The sequence below is a fragment of the Pteropus medius genome, unplaced genomic scaffold (genome assembly GCF_902729225.1).
Source record: "Pteropus medius unplaced genomic scaffold, Ma_sr-lr_union100, whole genome shotgun sequence".
NCBI lineage: Eukaryota > Metazoa > Chordata > Mammalia > Chiroptera > Pteropodidae > Pteropus > Pteropus medius.
The window spans coordinates 15324313-15346949 of record NW_024346062.1 but is presented as its reverse complement, the minus strand read 5'-3'; the positions used below and the strand labels follow the sequence as shown (position 1 = coordinate 15346949).

At 32.5% G+C, this 22637-nt stretch overlaps 1 long non-coding RNA gene and 1 pseudogene across 1 annotated transcript in view; both read right to left on the bottom strand.

Moving 5' to 3' along the window:
- The window catches only part of LOC120612576 (uncharacterized), a 176354-nt gene that overhangs the window by 136929 nt on the left and 16788 nt on the right, over positions 1 to 22637 (bottom strand). The gene's annotated exons all lie outside the window — the stretch shown is intronic.
- On the bottom strand, positions 18037 to 18149 carry LOC120612648 (uncharacterized; annotated as a pseudogene).

Sequence of the window (22637 nt, the reverse complement as noted above, 5' to 3'; positions counted from 1 at the left end):
TCATTATTTATTGTTATACCCTTTAACAGCCCAAGAAACAATTACAACGATCCTAAAATTTAGATGCACAGTCAATTAATTCATGTAGATGCTTTATGATTTGTATACTACCTCCCTATAGCTTATGTAGCGAACAATTGGCCAATATTTAACAAAATAATGCAAATAAAATTCTTGGAACATTGTCTAGTACATGATAAGTACTTGATTAATAATAATTATTATTATTTTAGTAATAGCAGGGTAATATATATATATATATATCTAGAGAGAGAGAGAGAGAGAGACTTGAAGAGTGTCTAATACTATACCATTATAAAGATAAATTTTAAAAATTTAAGAAATTTCCAAAGTCTCAAAATAAAAGTTAGTCATATAAGGAAAGTAACAGCTCGTTTAAAAACATAAAAATGTTTTTAAACCTTTCAATGTTTCTTTTTTTTCACATTCTAACAAAATTTCTTACCATGTAAGGAAGCTTAGAGGATTATGAATCTTTAAGAACCCATGTGAGTAAGGCGCACTTATGTTTACAATTTCAGTCTGCGAACCTCAAGAGCTATAATTTTAAAATTATACCAATGTTTACTTCTCTGGAATACAAGGAACAGCCCTTCTACAGGACTGCTTTTATAAACAGTGCTGTTGTAGGTAGTGGGATAAATTACAGCCTAAAATTCTAAGGCACAGTCTCTATGTATCTGAATATGAACTGTTTGTGCATGCAGACAGAATTTGGCTCAATTCCCAACACAATTGATGACAGAAGTTCACAGAGGCTAATCTTTTACTATTTTTAAACATATGTATATATTAGAGTTTTAATTTTGGCAAACATTCTTCATAGGTATGTTATTTTGATAATAAATACTTTGATTCTTACTAAATTTTTTTGTAGACACATAGTTTTAGACATCACAGTGATAGTTACTAACGAAAAAAGTGATGAAAATATATGTAAAATAATTTCATAGTTTTTGTAGATCTTACGTTATTTTATTTAGTTATAAATCAATACTAGAGCTTGCTATGAATGAAATATATTTTTGATTTATTGAAATAAATATACATATAAAATTATCTCTAAGTTTTTAATAGATTGTGTAGTAACTGAAAATTTTGTATAGTATATTTCTTTTAAAAACTTAAAAATAATTTCAGCAAATCAGATTCTAATAGAGAAAGAACATTGCTATCAACAATATTTGCAAGGGTTTTACATTTCATTTAAAAATAAAAAGACTTGAAACTAAAAAGAGATCGGGCAGCTTTAAAAAAATAGGCTAACGTTATCTAAGTTTGACTGCTGAGAGAAAATAAACTTGCCCTCTAATGGTTTTGATTTCTCTAACAGGATTTTCTGTGAGAGGCTGACAACCAACTTCCTGCAAAGGCCTCAATATTAAAGCACACAGGAGCAGGATGAAGAAGCCAGTCTTTCATTGAGACTTTTTGCAAGATGCCAAAGTAAATAGCTGTAGATAATGTGTGCAAACACACCTTAAGTCTGCATTGAAAAAGCGCTAAAGGAAATTTTGAGACCAAAGCCCGAAGTTAGCAAAATCATTTTGAAATATTTAGCCACTCCCTGGAGATTAAGTTTAGAGCAAAACACTCTGGTGTTAGAGTCCAAGACTAAAATGTACAGGTGGATTTTTTTTAGTGTTTTGTTGTTGTTGTTGTTCTTCAATGTGCTCTCAGGAGAAGGTCACAAATAATTCACTTGGTTGTTGGCCATTTTTAATGACATTTCTAAGTTTGCCACATAAGCTCATCTCCAGGATCACTTTGGATTATCCTCTGAGAGTAAGAGTGCAAATTCCACAAACAGTTCCCAAGGGATTCATTTTATTGATCAACTTTTGACATCCACGAAAATATTTCAAATGCCCAAGAATGTGATTACAACTTAATTCTTTGCAATTCTTTACCAGAAATTTCAAGTTTTATAAGGAAAAGACTATATCGAGCAATTTTCCTTATAACTGTTTATTTTAGAGGTATTGTTTTATAAAGTCAAAAAAAATTACCCACAATTTACCACCACATGTAATCAATTATTTTCATTTTTCAGCACACTTGTCTATTTTGTGTATAACAGTGATGTCTAATGGCTGCACTCTTTACCCATTCAGCTTCTTTTACATTTTCAAGAAAATATATTCCCCAACTTAACATTTAAAAGTGTTTACTCAGACCATCTTCATTACTTTATATTCCTTTTCAAATCATTTGCTTATAAAGACAGTTGGATTAAAAAAAAATGGATTTTTTTCTGTTTTGAAAAAAAATGAAATCATTATTGCAAGTTATTTGAGTCCTACACTACTTAGATTCAAAACAGAAAAGAAAAATGTTCCATTGATTAATGAAAAGGCTGAAGATAATTTGCAAGTTCCTTTGTTCTTCACAGGCAGTGACTTTTAATGTGGAACAATTAATGTGGAACTATCAATAAATCTAAACAATTGTATTTTATAAGTTCGATTTTTCATTCTTATTATGTATGCAATGATTCATACTTTTGCGACGTTTCCACAGTTTTAAGAAACAGACTTTAGTCTAGGAGAAAATATGAAACACATCAGATTCAATACCAAATAAAACAATATTATAAGAAACAACCCAATGGGATGGGTAAAACCCATAATGTACTCTTACGTGACACAGGTAATGCACATTTGAGTTACACATAAGGAATTTCTTGTAGGGATTTCTACATACTTGGGATTTCTGAGTACATTGTTTTTGTTTCATCCTCCCATCATCACTATGATAAAGATCAAAAGCATTTAGCAAGTATCCTTCTTCTGTTTATTACCCTCCCATTGCCTCTTTCTCCTTGATTTTTAACCACCCCCATGGATCTGTGAGTGAGAAGGCAATAGAACCACCCCCATGGATCTGTGAGTGAGAAGGCAATAGAACAAGTCTATTACTATCTCTCAAGTAAGCGGTAATATCTGAACATGATTCAGATCAGGCTTAAAGATAAAGTTCATACTGGCACACAGGCTCATGCTATCTTCCCAGCTCTGCTACTCTGCCATAATAGAGAGACTTAAAAAGAAGTTCCCTAAGTCTGGACACCATAGCTAATCATGAATGGAAAAGAAGACCTATGAATCTGTTCAAAAATGGTTTCCTCAGAAATTGTAACTTGAGCTAAGTTCTGAGAAATACTGTTTTACTATGAAGTGCTGAGATATAATTTAACTTCTTTGTGGATGGGGTAAAAGCAGTACACATGCTTTCTTTTGTGTAGAACCTAACATTATTGACCTTTTTCTAACTGGTCAATGAAGTCACTACTGGCCAGGACTTACAGGAAGGTGCGCAACCACCTGCCCTCACTTACCGTAGTATTGCTAATGACCTGTAAACTTACCAAGCAGAGAGAAGTCACATTGCCCATGGGATCTCTCCTACCATTCACTTGTGCAAGGAAATTTAGGCAGAAGTGCAGAAAGGATATTCATAATAGTAAAAAAAATCAATTGAAAAAGCATCTCTTTCATAAATTTGCAAAGAGATCAGGACAGGATTCTCAAGAGAGCCCAGTGAATTTTAGCAGGCATAGTTTTATTTGTCTTTAATGATTAAACCATGTTTATTTAATTAAATAAGGCAAAAGGAAGAAGATTTGTCCACATTTCATTTTAGGTTACTGATCATAAAGAGTTATTTTCAAAAGAAAATGTAGATTATAACACAATTCAAGAAACAGTCATTGAACATTTCATATGTGTCTGAAAGGAATATATCATTTTTGGGGACTGGCTGACTACAGTACACTAATAGAACCTACACACATAAGCAGATGTGACAAGAGGTGATGCTGGAAAGAAGAGTCTGGGCTCTGACTGTGGTCTAATTGACTTTATAGAGTAGGTTTTAAAAAGAGAATTTTGTTAGTCATGTGGGAGAGGAGTGGCAAATAAATAAGACATTTAAAAGCCTTTCCGACATGATGAGACAATGAAAAAGTCATCTAGAGTAAAAGCAGTGGGAGTAGAAAAAAAGGACAAGTGTCAGATATGTTAGAGATACAAGACATAGTGACTATATGGAGAAGGGAGAAGAGAGAGACAAGATCGACCTGAGTTTCTATGTTGAATAACTGGGTAGATGATTAAGTCATTAACAAGAAATATGGGAGAAAGAGCATATTTGGGGTCAGGATGGAGAATGGAAAAGATAATACACCAGTTTCTGACAGGTCGAACTTGAGAGGTCTATGAGAAATCTATTTCCATCAAAAAGTAACCTGGAACTCAGATTGATGTGGCAAATCAAAGGCCGACTGATAGATGAGTGAGAACTGAAGCCTTGACAGTGGCTGAGACTGGGTAGAAGGGAAAGGGAGAGGCTGCTTAGTCTCCCATGTCTCATGCACTAGTGGGTAGATTTTAAATCAGTGTCCTTTTGGATACCTAATACTGCTTTCTTTAAACCACTGATCCATTATCAGTATTTACACATCCATCTACATTGAGCATCCAACAAATTCATCTTTTCAGTTTTACTCTCTCATCTCCATCCATCATTCTCAACTACCAATTCCTTCAGCAACTCTTTTGACTATCTTCTAGGTATTTTCTACATCTAGCTACTTCTTATTACAATTACTCATGCCCAAGCCATATTCATTTCTCACCTGGATTTTTGCAACAGCTATAAAAAATATTATGAATATTTTCAAATATACCCCAAAGTAATGGGAATAGTATAACACACCCATAGACCAATCAATTATATCAACATTTGTTGTATCTGCATCAGTTAAGTTTTTAAAATTTTTTTAAATTTTCTTTGTTGAAGAATTTTAAAAGAAAATGTAGATTGCATATTACATTTATCTAGCTGTATGCATCTCTAAAAAACATAGACATTTTCTTACATAACCATTATATTACCACACTTGTAAATGAACAACACTTATCTATTATCATTTTATATCCATTTGTTAATTAATTAAATTTCTTCAGTTGTGCTAATTTTTTTTTGTAGTTTGTTCAAGTAAAGTTCCAAGCAAGGTTCATACGTTATATTTAGTTTAGTTTTTTTTTTTTTTTCCTCCCTAGAACAGTCTTGTCTCTTTCTATTCCCCACACCTTTGGCTTAAAACAGAAACCTAGTTAGTATCCTAACGAATGAAAATGAATGATCCTCATTCTAGATTAGTATGGTTACTTTCTTTGGGCGTTATGTAATGTTCCTCTATTTTTTTTATTTCCAGTAGGTAGAAATGAGCTCTAGAAACTTGAATAGATTCAGATAAAATTTTGGCAATAGAACTTCACAATTCTCGAGTGTTTTTTAATATATATTACATTAGGAAATAGTGTCTAGTTGTCCTGTTTTTTAGTGATGCTACATTCTGCCTACCACATAGAAGATAAGGAGATAGGCCTCTGCCTAACTTTTAGCCTAATTTTTAATGATGCTATTATCACAGGGACTCAGCTGGTGACACAGTTGCTTTATGCAAAGATCTCATTTAAGCATTTATGTGGTATTTTAATGAATTGATGATTAATGCTTGAATCAGTTGTTTCATTAGGGGTAGTAAAATGGTTGTTTTCTAATTCTATAATTTCTTCCACATTTATATTAAATCCCATAAAAAAAATTGTCCATCAACAAAGGAAACTAGAACCAGTTGGTTGGGCTATGTTCTGAATGTTCCGATCTCCCCCAAATCACGTCCCCAGTGTGACGGTATTTGGAAATGGTTTCTTTGTGAAGTTATTAGATCATGAGGGTGAAACCCTCATGAATAGGATTATTGCTCATATATGAAGAGGTCAGAGAACTAGTTCTCTGCTCTCCACCATGTGAGGCTACAAGAAGATGACCATCTGCAAACCAGGAAATGGACCTTCCTAGGTCTGCCAGCACTTTGATCTTAGGCTTCACAGAGTCCAGATTTGTAAGAAATAAATGTCTGTTGTTTAAGCCACCTAGTCTATGGTAATTTATTATAGCAGCCTGAATAAACAGACTATAATAAAATAGTAAAGGAAAGCAGAATAAATGTCTAATCATTTTATTTCAATTGTTAATTGCCAAGAAAAAAAATTTGTGTCTACTTATTTCCACTGCTGTAGAATAAACTGTTATTGTCTTTGAGAGAGCAAAGGGGGCCTTCCTATTTTTTGATGAGTATCAGGACCAATTACTTTCTTAATATTCAATTATTTATAATCTGCATTTATTTATTTATTTATTTTTGATGCTTAAATTTTCTCACCTTTAGCCAATGGGAGCCACTTTCTGTTGGCTCCTTTGTCCTTTACACAATACTCATTAGTCTTTAAGACTTTATTTGCTTTCTGGCATGGTAAGATATCTCTGGCTGATCTCTGACCTAGAACAGTGCTTAGCACACAATAAAAGCAAATTAATAATTACAGAATGAATAAACCAAGTTTGGCTACCCTTTTCACATTTATGTTTGTTATTACCTGTGGCCTTTGAGGTCATTTCCTATCCCTTCCAGTGTTTTTGGCAAGTTTCTTTGTTGTTTAATTTTTTACTTTATTAGTACACTGTTGTTATAGACATGGTGAGGAAAACTGGTTCCAGTAACCAAGGTTAATGGTCAGCAGGAGATAGTAAATGAGAACTATTAGAAGCCGGGAATGAGAACACAAGACCAGCGAAGAGAGATGGTATTAAATTTGGGCTGAGCACATTATGACATCAATTTGAGTTTCAGCTATTTTCATCCCTGTCATTGGTGTAGATAAAATTATGTGAGGCATAAATTCTCCTTGTTATGATGTAAACAAATAAATTCCTCATTTTTGGATTGATTTATGTGAATTAGACTTATTTTTTTTCTTTTAGATATTTTCTTTCCTGCCTGTATTTTTGTCACTCCTATTAAATCTTTTTGACATCTTTATGGATATTCGCATATATGTCATGGCTCTATTTTTCTTCTTGTATAACCAAGTCCTCCAAGTGTGTTCATTTCAGCCATTCTTTAGTAGAAGCTTATGTTCCTTCCCCCAGACTTTCTGGACCACCTGATCCAACTCCAATATTTCCTCAGTTTTAAGTCTTCCTTCTCTTGATAGAAAAAATGGTACTAACTGGCTCTTTCACATCTTCACACGAAGATAGACTGTTAATACTAATAGGGATTAAATTGGAGCACATACTATGATCTTTTGTTACCCTTTGATATTCCACAATTTGTGAAGATGAAGACAGTCTGAATTAATTTATGTAAATTATCTTTTTCTATCAGCTAATATTTTATTAGTAACATTTGTAAACAGAGTATGACACATAATAAGTAGTCCGAAATTATTTCTTATTTTATCTCTCTTCAGTTCAAATATTGTATTAGCTGCTAGAATTGTTTCTCCCCTTGCTACCAAATCTGAAAAGCCATAATATTCACCAAAGACAATACCAGTCTTGTATAATGGGTCTCTGACTCCTACTGAACTTTAGTACAGTGGTTAATTTGTTGAGATGAGTTGTATTTATATAGTGTCCTTCAATATCATGAGAAATAAACTTCCTCAACTTCCCTTTACTCTTCTAAATTTATCGCTATTCTCACCATCTTTGTTTTCCTTAATGGAAGCCTCCACTCCATAGCTAACTATCTGTGCTCTTAATCCTTGCCTTTATTCTTTGACACTTCATTTCGGATTGTAATCCACTCACTTTATCAAGTCTTCTTTTATCTTCTACCTCTCCTGGTTCTTCCCCATGAAACCACAAACATAACTAATCTCCGCAATCGACTAAAAAGCAAAACCTTCTTATAACCTGTCTTTATTCAAGTTAGTGATCTATAACTTTTTACCTCCAGAACCAAATCTTTCAAAAGAGTAGCATATATTTTTCTTGTTTACTAGCTCTCACCTCCGATCTAATAGCTAGTCTAATCTTTGTTCAACTTCTGGGTTCTTATTGGGTTCCCTATTTTAATTTTTATTATTACATTTGACAAATGTTTTCCTTCTATCATTCTCAAAGTTCCTGTCTAGCTGCTGTGCTGCTCAGCACAGCATGTCCATCCTTTTGGCCTTCTTGATTTTAGGGAGAAAGACCAGGCATGGCCATGCCCTGTAGGAAAAATAATAAAAACTGCGAGCAAGTAATAAAAACTGCCAAATGAGAAGCATGTTTTGCCTTCATGGCACACTCTTGATGGCCATTTGTGTTAATATAATCACTCTATTTATGAAACTGATTAGTTATTTTCAGTGATATGACTAGTCCCTTGACAAGAATAATCAGTCGTTTGTATAGATATGATCGCCCCCATTTACTTGATTATCTGTGCTATTTTAGCTGGCCGTTTCCATCAGTTAAAGAATAGGTTTGAATGATTTTCTGGCATTGAATTGACCAAACTAAAAAACTGTATTGAATCCTAGGCATACTTATCATAGGCCACAGTTGCAGTAACTAAAGCTTACCTCTCTACTATCAAATATCTCACCTTCACGGTCACTATCCTGGTCTGTATTATCACCATGTCCTGCTTGGATTAATTTGACAATATTCTAACTGGTTTTAAGGCCTCTATTCTTGTCTCACTCTACCCCGATAATACTTTATTTCCTTGTAACAACTAGAGATTTTATTAAACTCAATTCTGAACATGTCATTGCTATACTTACACATTTGAAAGGCTTCCTGCTATCCTTGTAATAAAGTCAAACCCTTAAGATCATCTGCTTACAAGAGCTTTCATGATTAATGTCTGCATTCTTCTTCAGTCTCTTTTTTCATTGCTGCCTCCCTCATTTTCTGTATTTTAGCCACTAAGAATGTCTTCTATTTCATCAAATGTATCACATTTCTATTCTCTTTGCTTACAATAATCTTCGATATTTCATCACTTCAAAATTAACTGAGTTAATTTAGACATTGCCTTTTTGAGGAAGCATTTCTAGACCATCCTAGGTGAGATGTTAGAGGAGCACTATATTAGGCTATATTTTAATGTATTATTTCCCCTTCTCTGTACTCCCCTCTCTTCGATTAAGGTGCAGATTATGTCCATTTTGCTCAAAATGATGCTAACACCTAGCTCACTGTTAATACATAGTATATGATTAATAAATCATTGATGAATAAATAAAAGATATTGCATACTTAATATAAATTCTAGAGTTTAAGTTATGCACATTCACCACTAAGAGAAAAGGAATTAAAAATTACTGCAGTCATCGCAAGTCCTTTTAAGAACAAGGCAGGGTATAAACATGCAAATATAATTTTGCAACAGAATATTACTAAATAATTTTAAAAGAACTCATTAATACAAATAGGCAAAGAAAGTGAAGCAAACTAAGAAAAAACCTTTATCTTATTGTTATTTCAGCTCATCTATGGAGAAAATAATACCAATTTATTCTTATAAGTCAATACAAACTGCTTTTACTTTAAAGGAAAAACAAAAAGGAAAATTTATACAGGATTCCTTTGAAATTAGGCAATAGCATTTTTTTAAGGAATATAATAAAAATTAATAATATTAACTAAATCAAACATTTGGTCGTATCTTTTGTAAGTTATTTTATTAAAATTTATCTAAGATAGGAATACATCGTTTAGTTCAGTAGGCTAGGGACAGATAAAGAATGTAAAACAATAATCAGGAAAGCACGAAGAAGAATTACACAGAATAGATTTAGAAACTATATTAAGCTGTAATACTTAAAACTCTAAATTATATAATGAAGTTAAATAAAATTGAATGCAACCATTAATACATTAAAATATGTAAATAACATGGTAATGAAATTTAAAACAGAAACAAAAAAGTCCCAGAAAGGCAGGTTAATAAAAAGAAATTCATAATAGTATTTAAATATGTACAATTTAGGTAAAAAAGAGAAAGAATTTAATTATTTCAATAAATATAATTGGATGCAGCATAAATAGGCAATTTATAGAAATAGGAAATATAAAAATAATTAATGGATATTCCATGTGATTAATGTAAAAGTCTTAAATTCACAAATACTTATAATTTTAACCAAATCATCTTTAGGTAATTAATTTTTATGGAGAGTGTACATTTTTGTGGGTAGAATGCATTTTGTAATTATTACTAATTTCAGTATCTTTCTACATATTTATTATGCTCTTCCCCATATTTCGAGGAATATTAATAATAATTCTTTCTACTCAAATGGCTTTAAATAAGTAAAACTAATTTTACAGTAAGAAATTGAGAATCTATAGCAAGGGATGATGCATCATCATTTATGAGCAGGCAATGCTGTGTTCTGAGAATCACAATGGAATGGAACCCAACACCCATGGGTTCCAGTCCCGGGCCTGCTGCACGCTCAGTATGTGATGCTGGGCAACAACTGTCTTTGGCTGTAGTTTCCTCATCTGAAAATTGAGGGGATAAATCAGGAGTTCCTATGTTCCCCTTTGGTTTTTACAAAAATCAATTGTGATAGCATCCCAAAATGTGGATGTACCTTCACAGTTTTATCCCTAAAATGGATTTGAAAATGATAGAATTGTAGAGGGAGTGATGATGCTTCAGTGTGTCTTCCAAGATATCAAAGCATCATCATCGCAAACTTTAAAAAGAAAAGTATATGTAGAAGTTTTAGAACTAGAAGGGACTTAGGAGTGCTGAGAGCGTTGCTGCTTGGGAATCGATTTCATGAACATACCACAATTGATTTATTCATTTTTCCACTGATGGACATTTTAAAATATTTTTTCTTACATGCAATGCTATAATGAGGTTCTTTGAACAGGTTTATATGTGTAGGCATGTTCAAACACACAATATAATTTTTCTAGAGTAAATACACAAAAGAAGAATTTCTACTATATAGGATTCTTGCATCTTCCTTTCTAAAACTTATAAGAAATTGTTCTTCAAAAAGCTTATGGGTCCCCTGAAATAAAATAATTAGAACCTAACCATATATATAGAGAGAGAACTCTGATAAAAAAAGAAGTAAATAAATAGATATTCCAACTTCATAGATAAGAAGACTCGATATTTCAAGATGTCACTTCTTCCCAACTTGATCTACTTATCAGCATATCCCAATCAAAACCCCAGCAAGTTATTTTATGGATATTGATACTCTAGTTCTAAAGTCTACATAGAGAGGCAAAAGACCCAGAATAATTAACTCAATATTGAAGGAGAGGAATGAAGTCTCAAGACTGATACCACCCAATGTCAGGATTTACTATAAATCTTCAGCAATCAAGACAGTGTGGTATGGGGAAATAAAAGACAAATATATTACTGGAACAGAATATAGAGCCACATAAATATAGTCAACTGACCTTTGAAAAAGAAGCAATGGCAAAAAAATGGAGCAACAATTGTCTCTTCAAAAAATGGTGCTAGAACAATTGAACATCTAGACATAGCCCGTACACACTTCACAAAAATTAATTCAAAATGTATCATATAACTAAATGTAAAACACAAAACTATGAAATTCCTGGAAGATAACATAGAAGAAACCCTAGATGACCTTGTTATGACAATGGCTTTTTAGACATAACATCAAAGCCATAATCCATAAGAGAAATAATTGATAAGCTGAACTTCATTAAAATAAAAAAAACACTTCTGCTTTGTAACAGGCAACATCAAGAGAATGAGAAAATAAGCCACAGATGAAAATATTTGCAAAAGATACATATAATAAAGGACTACTATCCAAAATATACAAGAAACTAAAAACTTAACAATAAGAAAAACTAGATTAAAAAATGGGCCAAAGACTTTAGGAGGCACATCACCGAAGAAGATATACAGATGGCAGATAAGCACATTAAAAGATGTTCAATGTCATATGTTATTAGGGAATTGCAAATTAAAACAACATTAAGATACCACTACACACCTATTAGAATAGCCAAAATCGAAAACCCTAAAACATCAAATGCCGGCAAGAATGTGGAGCAGCAATAATTCATTTACTTTTTACAGTAAACACTGTTAGGGACTTGTCTTTTAGGAAATCAACAACTTTATAATATTTATACTTTTCATATAAGATCACAGAATGACTATTTAGGTCATTTTCATAACTTTCAGTTATATTTTATAATATTGTAATTACATTTCTTAAACATATTTTGTTAGATTTATTCTTCAGTATTATAAAATAGTTGTTAGTTTTGAAAATAGGATCTCTTCTTATTTCATTTTTGAATAAATTGTTGCTGCTATATAGGAATACTATTGATATTTGTATGCTGTTTCTATAACTATCAACCTGACCAGACTCTTTATAATTATAAGAATTGTCATTAAGTTCAACTGATTATCTGAAAATAATAAAAAAAAAAAGTTTTTCCTTTTCATTTCTTACAACTTTAATTTATTCTTTGTGCTGACAATGACCTTCAACAAATTTGGAATAGATGAGAGGGCAGCATATACCTCATTTTATTACTGACTTCAGAGAGTGATTCTAAATTTTGTGGTAAAATCTGAAATTTGTTGTAGTGTTTTAGTGGATCCCTTTTACACTGCAAAAAAGAAAAAAAATTCATCTATATTTAATTTGCTGGGATATTTAAAATTACATGTAGAAATCAAATCTTACCCAGTGTTTTTATTACACATATCAGAATCATAGTATTTTTTCTCCCTCAAAGAGTTAATATGATGAGTTCCAGTTACTGATTTTCCTTTCCACATTTTACATACAATAATAAGATAGCTCAAATATTCACATGATATTAAATGATAATATTTAGTCATATTCAAATTATATATTTTTTATTTTATAGAGAAACACTGCCCTGTAAATACATCTTAATCTTCCTTTTTTATCCTCTTCCTCTCCCTCTTTCCCCAGAACTGAATTTGTTGTCTATCAATCACCAATGGATTTTATGCTTTTACTTTATATATGTTTATAAACAACATATTCATTTACATAAAAGATGCACATCTGTGTGTCCGTTTTGGGGTTGTGTTTTCTCAACGTTCTGTTTTTAATTTATTCTATTTTAAGGTTTATTTATTTACTTGTGAGATTTATAGGGATAAACATATGCGTGTGTGTATATATAAATCTTATTTGTTTACTTTTCTTGTTCTATATGATTCCATTGTGTTTCAGGCTGTGTTTATTTATTCCCTTACTAATAAATAGTTGGATTATTTTGTTTCTCTTCTATTACAAACAGTATTACAATAAATATCCTAGTGTTAGTTTCCTTATTCACAGTATAGGGTTTGCCAAATATATAATCCTTGATACAGAATTGCTACGTCATAGCATATGGGCATCTTGAAATTTACTAGTACTGACTTTCTTTCTCTAAAGAGGCTATACCTATTTTAATTGTACTACCATTTTATAACAGTTCCATTTATAATGTTGATATTAGTACTTGCTAACAGATTTTTGTCTATGTAACGGCTGCAATATATTATCTCTTTTTAATTTGTATTTCTCTGGTTCCTGTGTGACACCTATCATAAGCCGTTGTGTTGCAAACTCATGGAAGAATTAACTTTTGGTTTAAATAATAAGGAAAAAATTTTGCTTTCTCTCTACTAAATTAGTGAAAGACTTAAAAAGTTTTCTCTTGGATCTTATTTATAATGTATCTTTATTCTGAGGGTGTAGCCTTCTGGGGAAACAGTCTGAGGTTGGGTCTCCTGTAAGGCTCCTATCTTGACTTTCTTCAGCTTATGTATCACATAAGTTCATCAAAATATAATCTCGAAGTCACCTGAGTCCAGCAGAAGTCCCAAAATAGGAGCCAGTTTAAGGGGACAGTTACCTTTAAGAGGACAGTTACCATTTTCACTTGATTTGGAGCCTCTGAGTATGTCTTAATTTATGGTCATTTCTATTCAATATGGAATTTAAATTATTCAGCATATTTAGCCTTTTTCAGTGGGCACATTGCCCATACTACCAGAAGAAGATTAATCATTATTTGCCTTCCTTGCTAAACTATCATCTCTGCCAGGAAAGGCTCCATTTGTTTGCATTGTTCATCATTCTAGCTAGCACCCAAAACTGTTACTGGTATATAGTAACTACCAATAAACAAATGATAAAAAAATAATGAATGAGTGAAGAAATATAACATGGGAAGAATTGAAATATGAAATTATTGGACAAGAATTATTGAACAAAGAAGTTTATCTGAAACAAAAACACTTTCTAATAGAAAATCAACAAGCTTTATGTCAATAATTCCTATTACTTTCTGATGAATTAATTTGGCTTGCATGAAAAGCCCCATAGCAACATGGAATAAGCATACATTCTTTAAGTAGAAGATCAGGGTTTAAGTCTTACTTGTGATAGTCTCTATTTCTGTAATCTTGGCTAATTATTTAATATCTCTAAGTTCCATTTTCTTAATTTCTAAAATGTAAACTTCAATGTGGTATGAGTAGCACATTAACTAAGAAACATTAAATTAACAGGTAAATTTTACCAAAAAATGTAAATAGCACTGTTGCAGTATTTCAAGAAAAGCAGTGTCTGATCAGAATTTCATGACCTGTATTCATCTTATTTCTATTATAAATATCAGGAGAAAATGAGATTTCTAAATGTTGTTTTCTCCTTTAAAAATCATGAGTGATTACCATCATTTCTCTTTTGTGAAAACACCATATTATTTTCATTGATTTTGCATTTAAAGTTGTTTCAAAGTAATTTTACAAGTAGAGATATGAGAGTTCGCCATTTTGTAGTACTAATAGAATTTCTGTATAAGCAAGATCTACTCAGTGGAGAATGGTAGGTTCCGAATATAAGTGATTTATATTTTTCTCTGAATAAAATAGGATATACATTGGTAAATGTTTTCTCAAGGAAAAATAGATGGTACAAGCACCTCGACTGAATAGAACAAAAATTTATTTATATCCTACAACATGTAAAATGACTGTATGCTACAAATAGATTCTGATGAAGTATTTGCTTTCTGCTCAGGAGAGAGACAGAGAGTCTAGAGGTAAGCAAATTCAAAGTGAAGTAAAATATAACAAAGAATAAGATAAGTGCCAAAGGAAAGTATAATTACATGTGTCAGAGGTTAAAAGGCCTATAAACAGCTTGAGCTTGAGTATGAGTGGTATCTGAAATTCTAGATTATGTGGCATTTTAGTTTATCCTTAATAAATTGAAAAACTTTTTGTGGTTTAAGGTTAGGCTGGGAAGGAGAGATACTTAAAAGGAGAAATGATATTTTAGGTAGACATAAGCAAGAGTAAAATGAAAGATTCTGATCATATTTTGATAATCAGTCATTTAAATGTCTTGAAGTATAGGAAACTAGTAAGACTGTAGTAAAGATGAGGTAAAAAGGAAGGTTGGGTTTATATTATGAAAATTTAAGAAAGGGAGACCTTTAAGCTTTTTGAATTGAGAAGTAATAAAAAAAAATGAGCTGCATTTTAGGGAATTTAATTTGACTATTGTCAGGAGGATAAATTAAATGGGCCAGAGTATGCCAGGCAAGACATAATAAAGTTTTCCTCTGGGGTACTAGCACTGAAAACCAACAGTAGATGCGAGAGACATGACAGAGAGAGAAACTACAACTATTGGCCATGGACTGATTTGGAGGATGAGGGAGGAGAAGGTGTCAAAGATAATTATAAGGTTCCCAGAGAGAAGGATGATAATAGGTAAGTGGAAATGAAACTTGTCAAGAAGATGATTTGCCTTTGGGCTGTTTTGATTAGAGCTTAGATGAACTGAAATGCCACAAAGTATAGAAATCATGATTTGGACCTGTGTTATAAGTGTCAAAAGTTACCTGAGTCTTCTCTAGATTAGTAGTTCCGTTTTTTTTTTTTTTAAATGTGTAGGTAGAAATTAACACTCTCAGAAAACAATTCTGAGCAATTTAACAGCCATAAGATTCTCTGCTAATCCTAAACCACCAAGAATCCTCCTGACTGACCAAGTTCAGATCAAAATCAGTTTAGACTGAAAGCAGGAAGACTGTACACTGGAATGCATTACAAGACAGACAGAAATACCCATTCTATTCAAATCTTCTTAATCTTTTGTTTCTTAAACTATCCCACCAAGTTTCAAATAAATTTTAGAATGTAACCACTGCCTGTGGTTGTATTCAGATGTAATCATAGGAAATTATTGTTTGACAGAAGAAATCTAAAACATTTTAATCTAATAGTTTTAGACTTGCCCATCAACTGAACACCCTGTTTTAAATGGTGGTGATGGTCACGGTGTTATTGCCTTTTATAATAAAAGATGTGTTATTACATATAAATTGTTATAAAACCAACAAAAAATGTGAAAAATTCTGGACTATTTAAGGTAGTCTCTTCATTGTAGAGATAAATATACACAAATAAACATATGTAGTTTCCTCACAGCAAATACAAGTTAGTTAAAAATATTGAGTCTATTAGGAAGCTATTCTTGTGCAAGCAACATGGAAAGATTTGGAATCTCATTATATTAACTAAAAGAAGCAAAAAAAAGTCTGCAGGTGGATTGCTGTTTTCATCTAAGATAATTGAAAACTCAGAAACATATATTAAATATTTATTCATCTAAAATATATTCAGGGTTGGTTGACTTAGAGAAATCCAGGAGATGAAGAAAAAGATTCTTCTTCCCAAGCAGCAACGCTCTCAGCATTCACCAAGACATTCTTCTGATTACATGCATTTTATCTTCCCCTAAGCTAAAGGATATTTTATCCTGTGGGGTTAATTAAAATTTAAATTTTCCCTTTCTGTTGCCCATTTTTTCTACCATCATCCTTTCCAGATCATCTGTATATTTCAGTTTTCATTTGCGCCCTTTATTCCCACTCCCCTAGAATTCTGTATTATTTAAAAGCTTATAACATATACAGTCTGTCTTCTTCATAAAGGTTCTGTGCCTCTTTCCATATGTCATATCCTGGCACTTTCATCAGTCAACAGTGATTAAAATTACAGAAGGAATCAATATTTTTAACCATCCTTCCAACGGCTTGGGCAGCTGTCATTCAGGTGATTGGTGATACTTGTTAAGGTTGTTAGGCAAATATATCCTACACAACAGAGGGCATGAAATAATTAAATAGCAAGTTTAACATAGAACATGTCAGGGCAATTACATTCTGACCAATAGCAATTTTGCATTAATATTAAGGAAACATTCAGGAATTTATCGTGACCATTGTTTAAGATAATAAATAAAACATAGTTTCTTTTCCACCTTTAACACTTTAGCACAGCAGTTTAGGACACTCAGATTAGATGTGCACACACACTAGTTAATTTAGAAACAGAAAGTAAATAGCAGTAGACATCCTATAGAACACACTGGAGGAAGCAACTCCATTGACAATAAAATCGATAAAAATCGTACTTAAAATAAACTTCGATAATAAAGTGCATAAGGAAAACATGGGAGTAAGAACGTTGATATATGAGTACATGGCTCCATGTAAACTGTCAGTGGCCAGGGACAGCACAGGACAAGAACAATATCCAGAATACAAAATAATCCAAGAAATCCATATAAAAATGAAGAAAAAGAATGTTAGTCACAGCAGGGCTCTTCTGAGAAGGCCTCCACACTGATATCATCAGAACAGTACTGTACGATGGTTCTGTGAGGATGACCTCATGAGAGCTGAACAATAAAATGTGGAAAGATCTCATCATGACATGAAAAAAGGAAAATACCTTTATGCTTTGTCATAACTATCTGGACTGAATGGCCCCTGTCAGTCCAATGCAGTCAAGATTTTTTGAGTAAAATAAGTTAAATTACACTCAACACAGCACAAAATTGTTTGAAAATAGACTTAATTCAAGTGTGAATTACAGGAAAACCTAGGTCCATGACACTCAAAATGTTAATTTTTAAAAAATAAGAGCATTAAAAATTGTATAAACTATACTTATAAACCTAAAATAACAGATAGCTTAAAGATCAGAAACAAAGGCTAAATATAAACTTATTTTCTTTAACCAATTATAATTATTTTGTTACATTTTAAGCTTCATGTTTTCAAATACTTGATTATTTATAATTTTTTTTTTAACACCTACAGCACCTGGTATTCCTAGGTGGTTTCCCATCCAAGTACTAACCAGGCCCACCCCTGCTTATCTTCCAAGAGAGATCAGGCGCGTTCAGGGTGGCATGGCCGTAGACTGATTATTATTTAGTTTTTATTTAGTTCTCTCCATTAGATATTTCTCACAGTTTCTTTAATTATCATTTTAAGCATGTGTTCACTTTCTATTTGGATGCTGTAGTATCTTCCAAACACATCTTTGTTACTGGGCTTTAATGCCATATCCATTTGCAAGTTTTTCCCAGCTAGCTCTACTCATCAACGGCATCTCAAATATTTTGTTAAACACTGTTGGAGAAAATAAATAATCAAATCTATGTAGACCTTTTTGGGTATTGATTCACTATTTATACCCTCTTCCTCAGCTAAATAATTGCCCTTTTAATTAAATTCTTAAAAGATAATCACATTTCCCCCCAACTATTCCCAAGTTACTACTTATCAACTATTCATTCCTTCCTTCTTTCGATAAATGTTTGAGCATTTGTTATACTTTTAAAATTTTCTAAATGTGATACAAAGATGACTGCAATACAATGCCTTCCCTCAGAGTTCGTAACTAAATATAAAACATCCAGATTTTGCACAATGCAAATATTGAACCACACCCTTTGTGAAACTAGTAGTTATGAAACATGTAAATTTAATCCAGATGACATTAGCCAAATTGAGTAAGATGAATGGGGAGGTAGAAATGGAAATCGAAACTTGGCCAGATCATTGAAGATATGAATATCTTATGTTTTGTTAAATGAGAAAAATGAACCGTCAGCTGTACTTTGAAGGATGAGGTAATTCAAACTACAATGAGAGATTTCATCGGAGAGCCTATTGGGGGAATCAGAGAGAACACTTTCCGCAATTAGGTAGGAAAGGGGCAAAGATGGTGGTTCTGAAAATATCAGTGGTCCATTAGCCCAACACAGAGCTAAAGCTTAAGTAGGGAGCTCTTGGGTTTATTGTTTTCAAACTTAACCCAGTAATTCTATCAGAAGCATAAAACTTTTTAAAATATGTTATCATTTCTGTGAGCTGCATTACAGGTACAGATCTCGGAAGTTAAAAGATTATTCACCTTATCCCTGCACTATGCAACCTCCCGTCTTCTTAAGAGCATTTCAAAAAATAAATAAAATAAATAAAATGAAATGAGCTTTCCTGACAGCTCACTTTCTTAAGTTCACCTCATTTTAATTCATAGATGGGAAGTCTGTGAAACACTGTACAGAGCTATGTGGAGAAAAAAAGAAATCAGAAAAACACACATTTCCCTAGACAGCTGCCAGTCAAACATTTCTCTTTGGAATAGCGGTAGATAATTCTCTGTAGTGAAAACAATCTTTTCTTGGGCTAATAAACCCAGGAAATAACAAAATGGAAGTGGGAAAATTACTTATTAACTACTATTGGAAAAACGAAGCTTTTGGTTTTACCATTGACAAAAGTACCAATAAAACAGATTAGTATCTGAAAATTTCCCGCTTCAGTGCTACTTTTAATTCATAAAATAAAACTCTAACCAAAAAATAAATTACTGGAATAGAAAAAAGAAAATAAGTTATAATTACTAATTCCAATAAAATTGACTGAAAAAATATACAGAATTAAAAATAGCCTTATCATTATTAAATATTTTAAAATCTCAACCTATACAGCACTATATGTGTCAATGTAAGAAACGTCCCGACCTGTAGAGAATCTTAACAAGTATATTTGAGCCAAACTGACAACAATTGCCAGGAAGCAAATTCTCAATAGTTTAAGAAAATGCTCAGAGAATGGCAGTTCTGTAGTTTATTTTACACATTAGAATCAAAGGAGAAGAGGTAGAGAGGGTTACATGAAATCCACTGGTGGCAAATTAGGAGGTGGGAGAGGGCAAAGCCAGGGATATCTCTGGGATTGGATAAAAAGTAAAACGAAGGACACATACTTCTTTTCCATTGTGAGTACAGGATAGTTAATAATGAACATTTACAGCACATGGGGATGGTATTTGGAAAACAATAAAACATTGAGGGGTTCTGTAGTCTCCTGCTCTGGTGGGTTGTGCCCTGAGGGGTCTGGAAAAGGGGATTACTCTGACACTCCAAGGGCATATTATTTTAGGTGCAAAAAGACAACAGACAGGCTTACTTACAGTGAAGACTGACCTTGGTCAAGAAAACTAGAGGCTCAAGTGTGACTACCAGCCATGACCAGCTTATAGTTAGGAATCTTTATGTTCATACCATCCTTTGTGGTTACTTTCAGTCTCTGGGTTTGTAGGACCTGCCATGCTGGCCTCCCTGAGCTGTCGAATTTAGTGTGTGGCCCCTTTTATGTCCACATACAGAATACCTGTTCATTTTAGATCACATAAACCTTATTTATCGCTTTATTTTATAAATATAGATATATGCAAAAATATGCTTTAATGGAAGCACTTTGATACTTTATGGACAGATAATTTGTTTTTATACTTTTCAGCACATATATATAAATAAATGGCCTATTTCTTGAGATTAAACAACTTCTTGCTTTTGGAAGAATATTTTTCCTCTGAAGAGATCTCAGTGTATACCCAAATATTTCAACTTATTACCAGAGCTATGACATTGTTATAATAATAAAATGAGAGAAAATGCAAAGGAACAACTTTATACAAGTGTTCATTCAACTACTGTGCTTTCTTAAATTGGAACTTATCAAGCCTCATCAGCAATGTGCACTAAACTCTTGAAAAATGAAACTAAAAACAAAACAAAAATATATATGATATTGGCCATGGTCTCAGTTGACCTCTTTATTTAGGACTGAACAAACAATTATAAAAGACATTGCAAAATAGAGTTTCTAACAATTTGGTAAATCTATTTAAGTAAACAGAAGAAGGCAAAGTCAAATAAAGCATATACATACAGATGTATATGTATGTGTTTACCAGTATATGAATGAATATGTCTGTAGGTGTGGTGAGTGTAAAGAGTGAAGATTTTTTTTTGAGAGCTTAAAGAAAATGTGTTCGTATATGAAAATATTACTAGTGAACTATTATTCTCTTTTTGAATAAAGTTTTGTTTCTGACTATAAATTACATGTTTTAAATGCAATTTCATAGCGAAGTTAAATTATCTTGGGTTCTACAAATAAAGTTATTCACTTGACAAACATTTATTGAGCACCTATGACAGGCAGACACTGTGGAGGATTGCGCATATAGTTTTTATAATGTAAAAACTCTTACATTATTACTATGATTCTTTTTATCATCACTGGTGCAAACACGATTCCCATTTATACAATGATGTTTGTATTTCTATACACAAACAGTATATAAAACATATCCCATCTTTTTGATTTGGAAGACCAAGATAGAAACTAGTTTCTTTATGAAAACATGCTCTCCTCATTCTCTCAATTCGCTACTAACCCTTACTACTCAAATATTTGGTTTAGTGATTTGTCTTTTGACTAGAATCAGGATATCTCTGCACTGAAAAATGGCAATAGGGATGGAGATTTTTAAAAAGGGAGTGCCACAGGAATGAAGGGATAAAGAGGCAGAGAACAGGGGAATTTTAGGGCAGGGTAACTTCTGTATAATACTGTAATGACAGATACATGTCATTATACATTTGTCTAAACCTACAGAATGTACAACACAATGAGTGAGCCTTAATGTAAATTACAGATTTGAAACCATAGGGATAACATGCAAAAAAAAAAAAAAAAAAAATGCCCAGGGCAGTTATAAAACTGATAACATAATCTCTGGGGATGGTGCCCGATTTGGTGGATTTACTTCAAAGTCCTCGAAATGATTTGAATGTTAAGCTGAGGTTAGGAATCACTGATAATAAGAAAATAATGCCATGTTTAAAGACATTTGAAGCACTGCAGTGGGTAAACCTTATGGCAATGTAAAATAACATTATGTACTTATTTATGTATCAGTGGGGAAAAGTATGAGGGACCATTTCTTCTTCCTTCGTATCTGAGAGGGTCCTAATATTTAAACATAATAAAATGGTAATACTTTCCTTCTAAATTTAAATGATAAACTGAAATTTAAGTTTCTCAATTAGATTGCTCAATTGCTTTTTAAAAAGCATCTCTGATAGCTCAAATGAGAATACTCATACACTGCTGGTGGGACTGCAAATTGGTATAGCCATTGTGGAAAACAGTATGGAGATTCCTCAAAAAGCTAGGAATTGATCTACAATGATCCAGCAATCCCTCTACTGAGTATTTACCCCAAAGACTTGAAAACCCATATCCGAAAAGATATTTGCACACTAATGTTCATAGCAGCATTATTCATAGAGGCCAGGATATGGAAGCAACCAAAGTGTCCTACGATAGATGATTGGCTAAAAAAGCTGTGGTACACATATACAGTGGAATATTACTCAGCCATAAGAAGAGATGAAATACTGCCATTTGTGACAACATGGATAGACCTTGAGATAATCATGCTAAGCGAAATAAGCCAGACAGAAAAAGTTGAAAATCTCAAGATACCACTTATATGTGGGATATAAACCTAAAAGCAACAACTGAACAGGACAACATACAGAGAC